This window comes from Miniopterus natalensis, chromosome 1 (genome assembly GCF_054644295.1).
Source record: "Miniopterus natalensis isolate mMinNat1 chromosome 1, mMinNat1.hap1, whole genome shotgun sequence".
NCBI classification, from domain to species: Eukaryota; Metazoa; Chordata; class Mammalia; order Chiroptera; family Miniopteridae; genus Miniopterus; species Miniopterus natalensis.
The window spans coordinates 91,386,420-91,404,153 of record NC_142081.1 but is presented as its reverse complement, the minus strand read 5'-3'; the positions used below and the strand labels follow the sequence as shown (position 1 = coordinate 91,404,153).

At 39.2% G+C, this 17,734-nt stretch overlaps 1 protein-coding gene across 4 annotated transcripts in view; it reads right to left on the bottom strand.

Annotated features, from left to right (window-relative positions):
• CCNY (cyclin Y) overlaps positions 1-17,734 on the bottom strand; it is a 201,451-nt gene that overhangs the window by 173,459 nt on the left and 10,258 nt on the right. Inside the window, exon 2 of one of the 4 annotated variants that reach the window (XM_016197146.2) lies at positions 15,786-15,986. The exons of 1 other annotated variant lie outside the window; for it this stretch is intronic. The gene's annotated coding sequence lies outside the window, so the exon portion shown is untranslated. Of the gene's footprint in view, positions 1-10,896; positions 12,627-15,785; positions 16,614-17,734 lie in introns of those variants that run through there. 2 more of the 4 variants (XM_087823960.1, XM_087823972.1) reach the window with 2 other exon arrangements.

Sequence of the window (17,734 nt, the reverse complement as noted above, 5' to 3'; positions counted from 1 at the left end):
TAAATGAAATGGAGATAAGCAATCTATCATATATAGAGTTCAGAATACTGATTGCAACGATGCTCACCAGCATCAGAAAAGATATGAAAACTATGAAAAATGACCAGTCAGAAATGAAGAATGACATAGCAAAAATAAATAATACACTGGAAGAAATAAACAGCAAATTAAAGGAAGCTGAGGATTGGATCAGTGAATTAGAAGACGGCAGAAAAAAATCAATCAGAGATCCAAAAAGAAAACACAGTTAAAAAAACAAAAGGACAGTTTAAGGGAGCTATGGGACATCATGAAAGGTAACAATATTAACATCATAGGAGTGCCAGAAGAGGTCTAAAGTAAGCAAGGGTTAGAGAACCTGTTTGAAGAAATAATGGCAGAAAACTTCCCTAACCATGTCAAGGAAAAAGTCACACAAGTTCAGGAGGCACAGAGAGTACCAAGCAAGAAGAATTCAAAGAGGCCCACCATCTGACACATCATAATTAAAATGCCAAAAATTTAAAACAAAGAGAGAATCTTAAAGGCAGCTAGAGAAAAGCAATCTGGTACCTACAAAGGAACTCCCATAAGGCTGTCAGCTGACTTCTCATCAGAAACTCCATAGGCCAGAAGGGAATGGCATGAAGTATTCAAGGTAATGCAAAACAAGGATCTGAAACCAAGACTACTCTATCCAGCAAGGCTATCATTCAAAATAGATGGTGAAATAAATAGCTTCCCAGAGGAAAAAAAAAAAAAGGCTAAACGAGTTTATCACCAACAAACCAGCATTGCAGGAAATCTTGAAGAGACGACTGTAATAATAAGAAGAAACAGAGAGAGAAACATAGGCATACAGAATTAAAATGGCAATAAATAAGGGCCTATCAATAATAACCTTAAGGACTTTAAGGGAGATATCAAGAGCAATACAGTCATACTCATGGACTTGAATACCCCACTGAATTCACTGGACAGAACTTCCAGACAAAAAGTCAACACTGATACAGTGACCCTAAATGGCACACTAGATCAGATGGATTTAAGTGATATTTACAGAACATTTCACCCCAAAGCTGTAGAATATACATTCCTCTAAACTGCACATTTGTTATTCTCAACGATAGACCACATGTTAGGACACAAAATAAGTTTCCACAAGTTCAAGAAGATTGAAATCATATCACGCATCTCAGATCACAATGGCATGAAATTAGAAATCAACTACAGTAAAAACACTCAAAAATATTCAAACACATGGAGGCTAAATAGCATGTTATTAAACAATGAATGGGTTACCAATAAGATCAAGAAAGAAAGAAAAAACTTCCTGGAAACAAATAAAACTGAACACACAACAACCCAAAATCTGTGGGACACAGCAAAAGCAGTCCTAAGAGGCAAGTTCATAGCACTACAGGCCTACCTCAAAAAGCAAGAAAAATTTTTAGTAAACTATCTAACCCTACAACTTAAAGAATTAGAAAGCTCCCCTGTGAAGCTGTCCAGACCAGGGCTTTTGTTTGCTTGGAGTTTTTTTTATTACTGCTTCGATTTCATCAGTTGTTATTAGCTTATTCAGGTTTTCTGATTCTTCTTGATTCAGTTTTACATGATCTCACTCATAAGTGGAATTTAATAAACAAAACAGACTGAAGAACAAAATAGATCCAGAGACATAGAAGCATGGGACAGACTGATGAATCTCAGTGGGAAGGCGGGGGTGGGGGAGTGGGTGGGGAGAGATTACTCAAAGAACTTACATGCATATATGCATAACCCATGGACACAGACAGTAGTGTGGTGAACGCCGGGGGTGGGTCAATGTGGGGTAGAGGGGATCAATGAGGGATAAAAGGGGGATATCTGTAATACTTTCAACAATAAAGAAAAATTAAAATAAATAATAATAATAATAATAATTAGGTAAGTTTTTTACACATTCAAAAGCAATCAAAACAACACGGGAAACTTGGATCTCAGTGGTTGCTCCCTACATGGGCTGGCTACATTGAACTACCAAACTGCATAATGAGATGTGGCTCGTTTGTTGGGCTAAAAACATTAAAAAGGAACACTGGTCTTTATTAAGAGAATATGATTTCAAGTTCATTATAATATGCCCCTTTATAAATAATACCAGAAAAACTACCAAGCTGTTCGTTAAAAGAGCTTCTGTAAGAGCATCTCTAGTACAAAACACTTCTGTTCATCTTTTTCCAATGGTTTTATATGCTTAAAGTGAAAATACTTAAAACATTCTGTAATCATAATTTTCTGTTTCAGAACTGCATTCCTGGTCCCCACAAACTCTTAAGCAACCCCTATGCAAGTAGTAAAAACTGTATTTTGCCATATTTTCATTTTGTGCACACAGACTTTTTAGATTATTTGCATTTCAAATGCCTATGGAAGAACCAAAGAATACATTTGACTTGGACTTAACTGATATCTTCCGAACATTACACCCCAAAGCAGTAGAATATATTCTTTTCAAGTGCACACAGAATGCTTTCTAGGATAGACCACATGTTAGGACACAAAACAAGTCTCAATAAATGTAAGAAGATTGAAATCATATCAAGCACCTTCTCTGACCATAATGCTATGGAACTTGAAATCAATCACAAGAAGAAAACCGAAAAACACACAAAGACATGGAGGTTAAATAACATGTTACTAAACAATGAATGGGTTAACAATGAGATTAAGGAAGAAATCAAAATATACCTTGAAACAAATGAAAGTCAGAACACAACAACCCAAAATCTATGGGACACAGTGAAAGCAGATCTGAGAGGGAAATTCATAGCATTATAGGCCTATCTCAAGAAACAAGGGGGAAAAAAACAAGTAAACCTAACTTTGCACTAAAAACTTAAAAACAAACAACAAACAAAGCCCAGAGTGAGTAGGAGGAAGGATATAATAAAGATGAGGGCAGGAAAAAAATGAAATAGAGTCTAAAAAAATACAAAAGATCAATGAAACCAAGAGCTGGTTCTTTGAAAAGATAAATAAGATTGACGAACCTTTAACCAGATTTATCAAGAAAAAACATAGAGGACCCAAATAAAATCAGAAATGAAAGAGGGTAAGTAACAGCTGACACCAAAGAAATACAAAGGATTATAAGAAAATATTACGAACTGTATGCCAACAAATAGGGCAATCTGAAAGAAATGAATAAATTCCTAGAAACATGCAATCTTCCAAAACTGAATCAGGAAGAATCAGAGAATCTGAATAGTCAGATTACAAACAGTGATATTAAAGCAGTAATCAAAAAAACTCCCCCAAAAAGCCCTGAACCAGATGGCCTTACCAGTGAATTTTACCAAATATCCAAAGAAGAATTAACACCTATCCTTCTCAAACTATTCAAAAAAATTCAAGAGGAGGGAAGACTCCCAAGTTTATTTTACAAGGCCAGCATTATCCTATTTCCAAAACCAGATAAAAACATGAAGAAGAAAGACAATTACAGGCCAATATCCCTGAAGAACATAGATGCTAAAATCCTCAATAAAATATTAGTAAGTAGGACCCAGCAATACATTAACAAAATCATATACCTTGATCAAGTGGGATTTATTCTGGAGACGCAAGGTTGGTACAATATCCGCAAACCAATAAATGTGATACACAACATAATAAAAACCACATGATCATATAAATAGATGCAGAAAAAGTATCTGATAAAATCCAGCACCCACTTATGATAAAAATTCTGAGCAACGTGGAAATAGAGGGAACATACCTCAACATATTAACAGCCATATAAGACAAATTCACAGCCAATATCATACGCAATGGGCAAAAACTGCAAGCATTCCCCTTAAGACTGGGAACAAGATAAGGATGTCCGCTTTCACCACTCTCATTCAACATAGTACTTGAAGTCCTCACCACAGCAATCAGACAAAAAGAAGAAATAAAAGGCATCCAAATTGGAAAGGAAGATGCAAAACTGTCTTTATTTGCAGAAGACATGATACTGTACATAGAGAACCCTAAAGATTCTACCAAAAAACTAGTAGAACTGATAAATGTAAAGTAAAGTAGCAGGATACAATACCCAGGAATTAGTTACATTTTTATACACCAATAATGAACTATCAGAAAAGGAAACTTAAAAAACAATCTCATTCACAATTGCTTCAAAAAGAATAAAATACCTAGGAATAAATTTAGCCAACAATGTAAAAGACCTATACTCAGAAAATTATAAGACACTGAAGAAAGAAACTAAAGACAGTACAAATAAGTGGAAGCATATACCATGTTCGTGGATAGGGAGAATTAACATCATTAAAATATCCATACTACCCAAAGAAATTCCTATCAAGAACAAAATAGATACAGAGACACAGAAGCATGGAACAGGCTGACGATTCTCAAAGGGAAGGCAGGGGTGGGTGTGTGGGTGGGAAGAGATTAACCAAAGAATTTATATGCAAGCATGCATGACCCATGGACACAGACAACAGTGTAGTGAAGGCCTGGGGCAGGGGGGGGAGCAGGTGTAGGGTAGAAGGGGTCAATGGGGAAAAAAGAAAGACATCTGTAACACTTTCAACACTCAAGTTTAAATAATTAATTAATGTTTTTTAAAAAGAGATACCAATGGAGTATTTCACAAACTAGAACAAACGTTTCAAAAATTTATATGGGCCTGGCCGGTGTGTCTCAGTGCTTGGCATGAGCCCTCACACCAAAGGGCTGCAAGTTCAATACCCAGCCCCAATTGGGTGCTTGCAGGAGGCAACCAATCGATGTGTCTCTCTCACGTTGATGTTTCCTTCTCTCTCCTCCCTCCCTCCATCCCTTCCATTCTCTCTAGAAGCAATGGGAAAAATATCCTCAAGTAAGGATTAAAATAAGTAAATAATAATGAATAAATTTATATGGAACCACAATAGACCCCGAATAGCAACAACGATCTTACGAAAAACAAAGCTGGAGGAACTGCGCTACCTGATATCAAACTATACTACAAGGCCACATCGGCATGGTACTGGCATAAAAACATACATATAGATCAATGAAACAGAACAGAGAGCCCAGAAACAAACCCACACCTTTACTTTTTTAAATTAATTTCAGAGAGGAAGGGAGAGGGAGAGAGAGATAGAAACATCAATGATGAGAGAGAATCATCGATCTGTGGCCTCCTACATGCTCCTCACTGGGGATCCAGCCCACAACCCAGGCATGTGTCCCAACTGGGAATCAAACCGTGACCTCCAGGTTCATGGGTAGACACTCAACCACTGGGAAATACCAGCCAGGCCAAACACCTTTAGAGTCAATTAATATTTGACAAAGGAGGCACAAGCATACAATGGACTAAAGATAGTCTATTCAACAAATGGTGCTTGGAAAACTGGACAGGTACCTGCAAACCATGTAGTAAGACCACCTTCTTACACCACGTACAAGAATAAACTCAAAATGGATTAAAGACTTGAATGTTAGACTTAAATGTCAGACTCAAAAGCCATAAAAATCCTATAAGAAAACATAGGCAATAACATCTCACACATTTTTCAAAGCAACATTTTTTCTGATATATCTCCTCAGGCAAGGGAAACAAAGGATAAAATAAATAAGACTACATTAAACTAGAGTTTTGCACAGCAAAGGAAACCATCAACAAAATGCAAAGATAATCAACTGAATAAGAGGACATATTCACCAGTGACACAATGATAAGGGGCTAATATACAAAATTATGAAGAACTTATAAAACTCAACACACACACAAAAAAAAAAGAAATCCAATTTAAAAAATGGGCAAAGGACCTGAGTAGACACTTCTCCAAAGAGGACATACAAATGGCCAACAGACAAATGAAAAGATGTGTAATGTCACTAATCATGAGAAATGCAAATTAAAAAATGAGATGTCACCTCACACCTGTCAGATGGCTATCATCAATAAATCAACAAACAACAAGTGTTGGCAAGGACCTGGAGAAAGGGGACCCTTGTGCAGTTGGTGGGAATGAAGATTGGTGCAGCCACTGTGGAAAGGAATATGGAGTTACCTCAAAAAATTAAAAATGGAGTTGCCTTATGATCCAGCAATCCCACTTCTGGTAATTTATCCAAAGAAAATTGAAACACTAATTTGAAAGAATATATGTATCCCTATGTTCATTGCAGCATTATTTACAATAGCCAAGATTTGGAAGCAGCCCAAGTGTCCATCAGTAGATGAGTGGATACAAAAGCTGTGATACACTTACACAATGGAATACTGCTCTGCCATTAAAAGGAAAAAAATTTTACCCTTTCCAACAGCATAGACAGAACTGGAGAACATTATGCTAAGCGAAACAAGCAAAAGACAAGTACCATATGATTTCACTTACATGTGGATTTTAATGAACAAACTGAATTACCAAGCAAAACAGAGACAGACTCATAGAGAGCAGGCAGAAAGCTGTGGTGAGCCAGACAAGGTGCTGGGAGGGATGGAGGGATTGAGCAAGAGAGAAAAAAAGAGAGAGAATTCACAATGATTGCAGGGTGGGAGGAGGGGGTGGAGGTGGAACAGGGCATAGAGTGGATAAATGGTGATGGAAAAATAAAAAGTACAAATTGGAAATTACAAAATAGCCACTTGGATGTAAAGTACAGCATAGGGAATATGGCCAATAATATTGTAATAACAATGTATGGTGCCAGGTGGGTACTGGAAATATCAGGGGTAACACTTTGTAAAGTATATGATGCCTAAATGCTGTGCTATACAAAATAATATTGGAAGTAAATTGTAATTGGGAAATAAAGATAAACAAACAAAAAAAGAGACTCCTGTTCTCATAACCCCAAATAATGCTACTACGTGGTTCTGTATATGCAGGCAGATAGATCCAGGAATAGTCATAGCAATGACCACTTAGTATTCCCACCTTTCTCCAGGAACCTTTGTAATCCTGGAGTAATCACCCAGGCAGCCCAGTTTCCCTTTGTGCTCTACAACTAGGGTGTTGAAAACCACCTCTAATGAATGAATAGCTGCACTTTTATAATAACATTTCCTATCAAGTACGTTGCACATGGGCATAGCAGTTGACAACACACTTTCAAACCTCAGGCTTTTTGAAAACATCTTCAAGAATCACTTCTATTTGTAGTTTTATAAATATTTTTACATCTCAGGCACTAACATCTTTGGTTCAAATAGTCTTAGAGGCAATGTTTAATTGTCAGGAACACAACAATACATTTTTATGGAGCTTTCTTCACCTAGGCAAACTACAAATCAAGACCAGAATTTCTAAATCTCTATTTCCAGAAACCCACACCACCAGTTCCTTATTCCAGCAGCAGTGTGCTCAGGTAAAGAAACTAACTCTTGAAATCAAATAACTTAAATGGGTTCATCCCTAAATATATTTTCCTTAAAAGTGTAACAATGGACCCTGGCTGGTGTTGCTCAGTGGTTAGAGCACTGGCAGAAACACCCAAAGGGTTGATGGTTTGATTCTGGGTCAAGGGCACCTGGGTTACAGGTTCCATCCCTGGTCCCAGTCAGGTGCATGAGGAAGGCAACCAACTGATGTGTCACTTTCACATCAATGCTTTTCTCTCTCTTTTATCTCTCTCTCTCCCCCTTCTACTATCTCTAAAAAAATCAATGGAAAAAATATCCTCGGGTGAAGATTAACAAAAAAAGTGTAACAATGCACACAGATGCAACACACTGAGGGGTTTCCACCCACTAAAGGTTTCTATTAAGGACGTCCTTGAAAACCAAACCTCTAAATCAAACATCCATTCTGTTCACTGCCTGCCTCAGGGGGCCAGGTCGTCAAGATGAAGTTGATCAGAGATTTCAAAAAGACCACAAAAATACAAAATTGCATTGAGCATTCGAACCAAGCCAAAGCTACGTTCATAGAAAACATAGATCAGAGCTTTACAAACTTTAACGGGCATTCCATTTTTATATTCCTCATCAGAGCAGATTCTAAAAAGGAAAGTCCACTGTGAGTACTAATAAGAACCCCCCCCCCCGAAGTAGCTGATCTTAAAATTGAAGTAAAAAATAAATAAATAAAACTGCTGGTTAAAAGAAGAAAAATTTAGCTCTAGCCAGTTTGGCTCAGTGGTTAGAGCATCGTCCAACAGACTGAAGAGTCCAGGGTTCAATTCAGGCCAAGGGAACATATAGGTTGCAGGCTCCATCCCCCAGGCCCAGTCAGGCAGTGTGCAGGAGGCAACCAATCGATGTGCCTCTCTGGCATCGATCTTTCTCTCTCCCCCTTCCACTCTCTGAAAAGCAATGGAAAAATATCCTTGGGTAAAAGAAAAAACATTTACCATGCCTTTCAGTATATTATACAAAAAGAAAAGGAAAAAAAGGTGGGGGAGGAGAAGGTGTAAGGGAAGAAAATTAAGTTATTCTTGAATTTGAGTAAGGAAATTACACAACTTCCTGGTGCTAATAGAAAACTATACTACCATCTATTGTCAGAATTGCAGGTAATGTCTTTTCTATCAATAATATGACTAGAAGCACCACCTAAGAACAGTATGCTAGTTGTAATGAGTACAAATGAACACTGAAACCCTGTGTAAAACTAGTGAAGGAGGGCAGGACATCATTCACATCAAGTCTGAAGCTAATGGTGTGTGCCCTCTGGAGTTGTGGAGCCTAGAGTCTGTGATGTGCAACCCTGAGGCTTTGAATGTGTGAAAGTGACAAAGACAACAAACCATTGGGTTTTCCTCTCACCTTGAATCCTAGAGACTATAGCTAAATGGTTCAAGAGAAATAGAGTTGTCCCCCTGAGGAAATTACATTTGGCAACATTAGGAAACATTTTTTGGCTGTCATGACTGGGGTAGGGAGATGTTACTGGCATCTAAACATCCTACAATAGAGAGGGCAGCCCCCACCACCACCACAACAGAATTGTCCAGCCAAAATGTCAACAATGTTGAGGTTGATAAACACTGCTATAGCTTCGTTAAGGACTCCTGTTTTTTGAAAGTGTCCCTGAATTTCATACCAAGAAGCTCGACTCCGTAAATATATACTTTCACATGTGAATATGGATAAGGAAGATAAAAACTTATTTACAATAATCACCTTGGGGGACAGAAAAGTGAAGTGTACAGTCAATTTACAAACTGTCCTTCTCCACTAGATGTCAATATTATAGTTTAACACCATGTTTCAAACCATATAAATTAAAGCCAGACATATACATGGCAGGGGGAAAAGCACTCATTCAATGCCTTGACTGTCAACCTTCCATGTACAAAGGGAACAGAGATCTAGTTTGAGGTCACAGAATACTGGTTGGCAAGGAAGAGGCTGCACTGAGCCATGCGTAAGCAGAGGTAGCTGGATATAATCTAGCAGGCTGCCATCTAGGCTCACTCATCTACACAATCTCTTGTCTGCTTTTTACTTCAGCCAAAACTCCTTCCCACAAGTCCCTTCATTCTTTCCTTCTACAAATACCCTGGCCACAAGAATAAATTTCATTTTCAAAAAACCCAAATTATTCTTCAATGAATGTTTCTCTCTGAATATTACTAATTAAAGGAAGAGAAAATTTCATCAAGTTATCCACAGTCTCTGGTTACATGTCACAAGTTCACAAAGCCTCTCTCCCAGGAGATCATCCCCATCAACTCTGAAAATCATTGCCATACTTGCTGCCCAGCCCAAATCACTGTCAAGGATGCAGAGGCACCCAAACATCACAAAGGAAAATAGCAGCCCATCCACTCCTGAATGCCCATTTTTCACCTTCTGGGTCTTGCCTGGCTTTCACAATGTGTGTCATCCTGCATTTGGGGCTTCCCTGACTCATCCCACCCTAGCAACACCACCATAACTCCTTCCCACCCCCAAGGTTCACAGCCTCCCCTCCCCTTCCAGGGGCTGCCAACATGAGCTACTACACAGTACTTACTGCTCCTGCTGCAGAAGAGAACTCTACAAAGAGCCAAGTGTGCTTGCACAGAAGCAAATGGTTTGTAAAGAAAGAATACGTTCACCTTAAATTTATCCCTGTGTGGTTAATATTTAACATCACTCTTTTGATTACCAGCTTTGCTAGGCTTATTCCTGACTTCGCACAAAATAAATAAGAAATGGAAAATAAGATTTTTTATAGCAAAGAGTCAAATATATGCTAAAATCAAGGTGAATAAACAACTGAGATCTCTTCAGTAACTTTAACTTTCAGAAGACAGAAGGCAATCTCTAATGCTATATAATTCCTATTCACCAATGCTTTTCAAACAAAGAAGTAACAAGAACTACACATTACAGTCTATCACTTACACACAGCTTGAGGAAAAAAAGGCTGTGGAAAAATAAGATTAGCCACATAACCTGAAAAAAGTAATACTCACTGTAAATGAATGTAATACTTGCGAGTTTGAAATTTTTGAAACTGGATTAAACAGTGTCATGACTGTTTCTCATCCTAGACTTTGGTAGGGTACACATGGAACCCTAAAATCTAGACTTGTAAGCAACCATACAAAGTCCAGATCCACATAAAAAAAAAAACACACCAGTGTTTAAAGGAGGGGTAGGGAACCTTTTTTCTGCCAAGGGCCATTTGGATATTTATAACATCATTTGCAGGCCATACAAAATTATCAACTTAAAAATTAGCCTGCTGCCCAGCCGGACGTGGCTCAGCGGTTGAGCTTCAGCCTAGGATCCAGGAGATTGCAGTTTGATTCCCGGTCAGGGCAGATGCTTGGGTTGCAGGCTCGATCCCCAGACAGGGGTGTGCAGGAGGCAGCCAAACAATGACTCTCTCATCATTGATGTTTCTATCTCTCTCTCCCTCTCCCTTCCTCTCTCTAAAATCAATATATTTTTTTTAAAAAATAGCCTGCTATATTTGGTCAAACATTTAATTAACTCACCCCTAATGTGATGGCTGGAACTGCTTCTCTTTTGTGAGGGGTGTGATGTTAGCTGGTATTGATGATGTTGCTACTCTCAACTGCTGTTCCAGGTCAGCATCGGTCAGTCTGGAGCGCAGTCGCCTCTTTGCGATGGCAAGTTTTAAAAAGAACTGCTCACAGCAGTAAGTTGTTCTAAACACAGATGCATGTCTCCTCAAAGTAGGAAATTCATCATTGCTTATGTAATGTTTATGGAAGTCAGGCAGTGGGAGGTTGTACCTAGCTTTCAGCTCATGGTTGCTTTGCAGCTGAGTTATTTCATGTTGTAGGTTATCAGGCACATCAGCTGGTTCCACATTGAACAGTGTAGCAAAGATGTTCAATTCCATTTGTTTACTTTCCACATCCTTGAATCTTTCATTGAATGCCTCAAGTAGTTTTGCACATTCACCAGCATATTCAAGTGTTGTAGAAGGCTTTTGTCCTTCCAGAGTGGGGAAATGCACCATGTTATTCCTTTCGAGTTGCACTTTCCACATCCTTAATTTAGCTTCAAATGATTTCACATTTGAAAGCAGGGAGCTGGGAAGCTCGTTGGGGCCCTGCAGCTTGACGTTCAGCTGAGAGGTACTTGGCAACGTCCACCATGAATGCTAGATCCCACAGCCACTTGTTATCACTGAGTTCCTGGACAGGTTTCCCTTCATCTCCATGAACTGCTCAACTTCATCCCGCACGCAGTTCATAAAACCTCATGAGCATGGTCCCGAGACTCAGCCACAGCACTTCACAGTGATAAACAAGATCGTACTCAGAGTCAAGATCAGTCAGTAACTCCTTAAACTGGCGGCTGTTAAACCCTCTGCTTTTGACAAAATTTATGCATGACACTACTGTTGACATCACATTGTTGAGCCACAATGACTGTGCACAGAACCTTTCTTGGTGTACGATGCAGTGGCATATAATCAAGTCACTGGATCAAGACTGAGACGATTCAGTTCTTTCTTGACAAATGCAATTAACCCTTTTCGGGAGCCAACCATGGCTGGAGCTCCATCTGTAGTAAGGCCACTTAACTTTTCAAATGTTAGCTCAAGTTTTTTCATTGATGTCTCTCAAACAAGTCCTCATTTCTTACCGTGCCATGCATGGCTTCCAGTGACAGCAGTTGCTCTCTCACGTCAAACTTTGTAGTTATCCCACAAACGAAAACGGCCAGTTGGATAGTATTTGTTATGTCCGTTGTCTCATCACAAGCCAGAGAGAAAAACTGGAAATCTGCAGAATCCTTCAGTTTTTCCAATATCTTGTGCTATGTCAGTAATCCAATCAGAGATGGTTCTCCAAGACAAACTAACACTCTGAAACAATTTTACTTTGTCTGGTGCTAACAACTCCACAGCAGCCACCATGCGCTCTTTCACAAACTCTCCCTCTACATGAGGCCTCAGCTTCTTTGCAATTAGCTCACTCACTACATAACTCATCTGAATAACATTGTCTCTGTCCCAACGAGGCCTAGTAAAAGCGACTTGTGATTCCAAACTCCACTGAAGAGCATTGATTTTATCCAGATGCATCTGGCCTCCCAACTCACTGAGTTTAGCATGTTCTGAGCTGTAATGATGCTCAAAATTAGTTTTCATTACTGCTAACACATCACCACAAACTAGGCACACAGGTTTGCCTTTGACTTCAGTAAAAAAATTATCATTTGTCCATTTCCCTTGGAAAGATCGACACTTTGCATCAATTTCTCTTTTCTTTGTAGTCACCATTTGTAGGATGTCACACCACTTAAGTTTTAATAACTAACCATTTTGCTTTGATCGCTGTTCTAATCCTGCATCTTGGATTTGGAACCTATCCAACATTTGTATCATCGACTCTTGAGGACTTTTCTGTGTACTGTAATTTCCTTAATCTTCATCTGAAATTCAGTTTTGCAAGGATTGTTGATCGTGGACATGTGGATAAAGGTTGGATTGGAGTTACTGTCTGTGTCAACAAAGAAGTCGACAACATTGTTTTCAATCATCAGAGGCAAGGAATTGTTGTCATCAACGTTGCAAGGAATCATCTCATCTCATCACCACTGATCACAATAGTTTCACCAAAGTTTATTAACACTTTCACAACGTGTATACTCCCAGCCTGCCTGGCACTGACTGTCCTCTGAGTCACCACAATAGAGGCAGACAGGTCACAGGCAGCCTACGAGAAGCATGTGTGTCTGTCCTATCACATACTTGTATGTGTCCTATCTATCCCATAATAGACGCTTCTTACTTGTCCCTCGAAATTTATGTTAATATTATGATTCACTTAATATAAATTTATGATGCTATGAAAAAAGTTCCCAGATTTATTGAATTTCGAGTCCCACCTGCAGTTGCCTTGGCAGGGATAGACAAATGATTACACAGGCCATATACTGCCAGTGATCCAGACATTCCCCACCCCTGGTTTAAAGAATAAATTACGATCATACTTAATGGAATAGCTGTAATCAACTACACCTTGAAAAAAACATAGGTTCATTAATGGACAGAATCCTAAATTTGGAATGAAGTCTTTTTTTTTTTTTTAAATGTATCTTTATTGACTTCAGAGAGAGGAAAAGAAAGGGAGAGAGAGAGATAGAAACATCAATGATGAGAGAGTCATTGATCGGCTGCAGCCCGTAACCCGGGCATGTGCCCTGACCGGGAATCGAACCCCGGTCGTCTGGATCCTAGGTCAACCGCACGCCCGGCCGGGCTGGAATGAGGTCTTTTCTCAAGAGGCAAAGGACAGACCTCCTCTGATCAATACTCACTTTGCAGTGAGATAGGAGTTTATGAAATATAATCTTTATTAACTTCTTTTCCCCTTTTTGCCCACCAAGAACAGAAACATCATCCACAGGAAAGAACTTACTTATAAAGTATTTTTAACCCCACATTCAGTTTTGCAACAAATAGCTATAATACATATGTGGGCCCTGAGATTCATACGATGTGAACCCCAAGAATGAATTTATCTGCTGAAATAGACTCCCCATGGTCAACCAAGGGCCCAAATTTATAAATAAGAGCCTAGTGATCACTTGCTGACAAGGACTCCTCACAGACTGTGTACTGCAAAGAAGCTCAAACTGAACTCAGTTTCCTCTTTCTTTCAATGGACTAAGACCTGCCCCACCCAATCAGAAGTGCGTAATCTGGATAGTTTGTTTACATAAAATGTACCTAACTGATAACCTGGGAAGAACTTTCTCTATAAAAGGCAGCCTCCTCTTTGTCTTGGTGAAACACAGTTTAAAAGTTGCTATCTGAATATGTGTCTCCAGGACTACAGCTCCTTTTGCTCAAATAAATGCTTATAATTCCTTATTATAGTCTAAAATTAATTTTGGTTTACTCATATGAACTCCCATGCAGAGTATTTCCTATTCTTCCTCAGAGTCAGGTCTACAATCAGAGGTTTCCAAAATAGAAGTGACTTGCATTTTATAGTTCAACTAAGATTTCTACAAGGCTCATAAAGCTAACTGGCAAAGACGCACTCCAGCTACATATCTCTCAGTACCAAGAGCCAGCTGAAGGTCTATAGATGCTGGTACATCTCCACTGAGCATGGCACTATCATACCAATGAAGCTTCATATACATCCCGAATAGAGGATAAAGATCACAAAATAATGACCCAGGAATTAAAATTACATATTCTAAGTAATTAAAATTACACACCCAGAGTAATAAAACAAGGTTGAAATAATTTTTTATCATAGTAGTGTACCCAAGGGAGACAAGACAGCCCAGAGATGTTACTGAAGGGGAACCAGAGTTTGTCACCCCAAAATGACTCTGGAATACTATTTCAGGCTGGTTAACTTTAAGAAATAGCACACCTGGGCAAAGCTCCAAAAATCAAGTCGAGGTTAGCCTTTGTAAAGGACATTTACATTTGTAAAGGAAATCTCCATCCATAAGGGTGTTTCTTTCCCTCACTATGCCAGGCCTGCCTTCACTTCAATATTGACAGAGAAGGCCTGAACTTAAATCTGCATAACACTCTTTTTTTTCCATGCTTTGCCTGGTAACCTCCCATAACTGACTCTTCCCATCTCCACCCCAACATCATCTTTTGTCTTTAATTGAAGGTGGAATTTAAGGAGATGGCGTACACCATTTCGGTGCATTGCTCAGTGTCGTGGGTTTCTCCCATGTTTATAGAAGTTATACATGTTATTAAACTATTGTTTTTATCTTATTAATCTGTCTCATGTTCATTATTAGTCCAGAAAGAAGGTTGAAGGAGAGAGGATAATTTTTCCTCCCTGACATTACTACTGCCCAAACATTTTAGAACTCCCTCTTTAGAACAGCCTTTCAAGTCCAATTTCTAAGCCATATTAAAAAAGAAAGAAAAAACAAAAGTTTCTTTACAAAATCAAAACTAGTATCAACATTCTGACAAAGAAGAAGAAAAAAAGACTGCAAGATTTTCCACTCATTTAAAAGCAACCTTCCTGGCAAGGCAAGAGATGCCCAAAGTGAAGCACCTGGGAACTGACTAACCTGAGATAATCTCTGTTCTGTCACCAAGAGACATTCTAGGCAAAATATTGCTGATCTGAAGAATCTGCCTACTTGTGTGTTGACACACCTACAACAGTCAATTTCAGTTTTAGCACACACCTTTTTTCCAAGAAATCAAATAGCAAAAGAAGCCCCTGGAAGGAGTAAAGGAAAAGAGCAACAGGAAATAACTACAAGCAGCCAAGAAAGAGAAAGGAAGTGTTACTGGAGAATCAAACTTCCCCATCGCTCGTGGGAGCAAGGCGGAGGTTCTTGAGGTATCCTCAGAAAACGAATTTTCTTAGATTCACATGGGAGAATGAGATGTGGAAAATGGCTTTACTTGTGTGAAGTTATATTCCTCGGGTTCCAAAGTCCCATGTCGCTTAAACCAGTCTTGACAGAGGTGCAGCTGGGGTTGCAAGAGAGCCAAAAGCAAGGCCAGTGTCCAGAGCTTCCGTTCCATGGTGCAGCCGAGTCTAGTTTAGCATTCAGTCCACATTCAGTCCATCATGGGCCATGTGGGTGCAGGGGAGCACAGCCTCTGCCACAGGACAGCCAGGAATCCAGCGCGCCAGAGATTGAAAAGTAAAAACAAAAAGAGTGGCTCCTTTGTATAGAAGTTTAAATATTTAGGTTTCACACGCTTGCAGTGATCATGCCTATTCTGGCCACTGACTCGCTCCCAGGTACAACTAATGGGCAAGCACCTTCCCACGTCACTCAGATCTTACTAGGCATGTGTCTAAACTTCCTTTGTCTAGTCCATTCCCCCATCAATCAGTGAGGAACAGACATGGGGAGTGTTAAATGCAGCTTTGTGGCAAAGCTATCTAAATGGCCTAACTATATTATTTAGCCTTCCCTTTCCTCCTTTCCTGTTAAATAATAGCCAGGTTATTACAATGGCATCAGAAGTGGTTTAGGTATCTTCTGATAAAGACTGACTGGGACTTTAAATAAATGTAGTCAGTTGGGAGGATCTATGGCAGTTCTCCCACTATATCCTTTTTGTTAATTAAATACTTCCTTGATATGAAATACAGCACTCCCATTTTCAGGGCTACAATCGTTATTTTGCAGATAAACAGGAGAAACAAATTATATCATGTAAAAACAATGACCTTCTCCCCATCCTCTGGCTCTTTGTAAAAGAATTCCGCCCACATATTCCAAAAAATAGCTAACCGCAGAAGGTCAGTTAACACTTAGCTGGCACCTGCGTACCACCTCCCAAGATGTAGTTTTTGCATTTATATTCTCCCTGCAAAAACTGTTTGTTTAGAAGCCCGCTCATAGTGGCCGGCTAATAAATCTCCAAACGGTCAATTTCGTCTGTGTGAATTAGTCTCGCTTAAGACGGGTATAACAGTCTTTTCCAGTGGAAACTCATGAACTCTCTGCAACTGTAGATATATATAGTCAGTTAAACTCTTCATTGAAAGAAACAGGCCCCAATAACTTCCTTAGGGCTAACTGAGTTCATTTTTCAACCCATCAATTCCCCTTTATTTAAAGTAGTATTTTAATATAATAAAGCACATTTATACATGCCTCAAAATCTTATGCTTTTAATAATTTTTAATTTTTTTTTTTAAATCTTCATCTTTTTTAGAGAGAGAAAGGGAGAGAGAGAGAGAGAGAGAAACATCAATGCAAGAGAAAAACATGGAATGGTTGCCTCCCATACTGGCCCAACTGGGGATCAAACCCACAACCTAGGTATATTCCCTGAATGGAGACTGAACCTGCAATCTTTTGGTGTATGGCACAGTGCTTGAATCAACTGAGCCACCCAGCCAAGAATAAAGAATTATTTTTTTTTAAATATATATTTTTATTGATTTCAGAGAGAGGAAGAGAGAGGGAGAGAGATATAGAAACATCAATGATGAAAGAGTCACTGATCGGCTGCCTCCTGCACGTCCTCTGCTGGGAATCGAGCCTGCAACCTGGGCACATGCCCTGACCAGGAATCAAACCTTGATCTCCTGGATTATAGGTCAATGTTCAACCATTAAGCCATGCTGGCCAGGCTGAAGAATTTTTTTTAAAAAACTCTGGCTTCAGCCTCCGCCTAAGGATACATGTAACATTCCTAGGAAAGTGGGTCCCACCATAGAGTCAATGGATTGCCTGCGTGGGCTCTGTTATCCCAAGGAGTCAGAGAAAGCTTTTTCAAATACTCACCCCACTACTCAATGCATGACATCATGGTGTGACCTTTGAAAGATGCAACCCAGAAGAGCAACAAATGCTAGAAAGAGGAGCAGTGGGACTTCCAGTCAAGAT